At 36.3% G+C, this 2,082-nt stretch overlaps 1 non-coding gene across 1 annotated transcript; it reads left to right on the top strand.

The window, feature by feature from the left end:
- The first annotated feature begins 1,222 nt into the window (after nt 1-1,222).
- LOC115894429 lies at nt 1,223-1,292 on the top strand. Its single transcript, XR_004054549.1, has one exon. It is a non-coding gene; the product is annotated as a small nucleolar RNA SNORD18 (small nucleolar RNA).
- The last annotated feature ends 790 nt before the right edge of the window (nt 1,293-2,082 follow it).

The raw sequence follows: 2,082 nt of genomic DNA, 5'->3' as shown, positions 1-2,082 counted from the left end.
CACAAGAAGAGAAAACCAAACACCGCATGTTCTCACTCATAGGTGGGAACTGAACAATGAGATCACTTGGACTCAGGAAGGGGAACATCACGCACTGGGGCCTATCATGGGGAGGGGGGAGGGGGGGAGGAGGGAGGGATTGCATTGGGGAGTTATACATGATATAAATGATGAATTGATGGGTGCTGACGAGTTGATGGGTGCAGCACACCAACATGGCATAAGTATACATATGTAACAAACCTGCACGTTATGCACATGTACCCTAGAACTTAAAGTATAAAAAAAAAAAAAAAAATCTTTTCCTTATAATGAAAAAAATGGTAACTCATAATTATTATGTGAATTTTAAAATTACTATTAAAGGTGAATGTCTTTTTGCCCCATGGGAAAAAAAATAAAATAAAATAAAATAAAATAACTTTGATCTGTTAAAAAAAAAAAAAAGAAAGAAATTTGACTGCAGTTGGTAAAGTGCAACTGGTAGGTATTTTAAGAATGTTAATTTAAAAAACAAACTATAATTTGTTTTTAATACAGAGCTCTAGAAAGTCGGAAAACATTGGCTCATAATCCCATCACTCAAATAATACCAATTGACCATACATACATACATATATATATATATTTTTTTAAGATAGAGTCTCGCTCTGTCGCCCAGGCTGGAGTGCAGTGGAGCAATCTCGGCTCACTGCAAGCTCCGCCTCCCAGGTTCACGCCATTCTCCTGCCTCAGCCTCCTGAGTAGCTGGGACTACAGGCACCCGCCACCACACCCAGCTAATTTTTTTGTATTTTTAGAAGAGATGGAGTTTCACCATCTTAGCCAGGGTGGTCTTGATCTCCTGACCTTGTGATCCACCCACCTTGGCCTCCCAAAGTGCTGGGATTACAGGTGTGAGCCACCACGCCCGGCTCCAATTGACCGTATTTTTTAAAGTAAAAATACTACCCTGCACTGGATGAGGCTGCTCAGTGATGTGCAATGTTATAAAATGAAAAGTACATGCATCTTTCCCTTCCTGGTCCCTCCCCCAAACGATAATCACTATTATCAGGTGCTTAATGCATCCTTTTAAGAACAGCAACAAAACACACTATGCTTAGACTTAATGTTATGCTAACACATGTGAATGCACTTATAATTTTTAATTTTCACTTGGCATGTTTACCTTTACATTGTGTTTTTATACATTTTATTTTATATTTACATTTTTTAAATGTGTGTATGATGAGATTTCACTTCATGGTCTGTGTTTCTGAAACACATGGTTTTGTGGAAGTTCTGATTTGTGTGTGGGGGGAGTTATACAATTTGGTCCATATCATGTGCATTTTACAGTATTGTGAATCTTGCCCTGAAAATATTTTTAGGGGTTTTTCCATATTAAGATATATGAAGCTACTTGATGACTGTTTAGTATTCCTGATTAAACATTTAGGCTGCTTCCAAGCTTGTGTTCCTTTTTTTTTTTTTTTTTTTTTTTTCTTCACTCTAGCAAGTATTCATAGCAATGAAATTTGTAGATCAAAATATGAGCAATTTGTGTTTTAGCAGACATTGGCAAATTACAATCCATAATAGTAGCAACAACCTGCACTCCCGTAATTTGTGAGAATATCTGTTCTTTACCCCGTCAGCCCGTCACTAGCAGCACTTCCCATGAGCTAGTGTTTTAATGTTTACCTTCCTAAGAAAAAAACACAGTAATTCATAATTTTTATTTGCATCTCCTTAACTAAGAGATGTATTGAACACCTTTTAAGTGTACTTGTTCATATTCTTTATTGGCTTTTCTATTAATTTATAAATGTCTTATTGGTGGGCTCTTTAAAAATGAAGAAAATTAGCCTTTCGTTTGTCATATTCGTTGCAGATCCGTTCCCCAGATTTGTTTGTTTTTCTTTGAGCTCTTCTGTGCCAAACAAATGCAAAATTTGTATATAGTCATATGTATGTATCTTTTCTTTTATAGCTTCTGGGTTTTCTATGCTGCCTAGAAAGACTTTCCCTTCTCCAAGTTTAAAAATAAATACACTCAAACTTTTAGACAAGCTCTCTTTGATCTGTTTATACAAGGGT

The sequence above is a fragment of the Rhinopithecus roxellana genome, chromosome 17 (genome assembly GCF_007565055.1).
Source record: "Rhinopithecus roxellana isolate Shanxi Qingling chromosome 17, ASM756505v1, whole genome shotgun sequence".
Classification (NCBI taxonomy): Eukaryota; Metazoa; Chordata; class Mammalia; order Primates; family Cercopithecidae; genus Rhinopithecus; species Rhinopithecus roxellana.
Note: the sequence above shows the minus strand (reverse complement) of the source record. Positions and strands in the feature narration are given on the sequence as shown.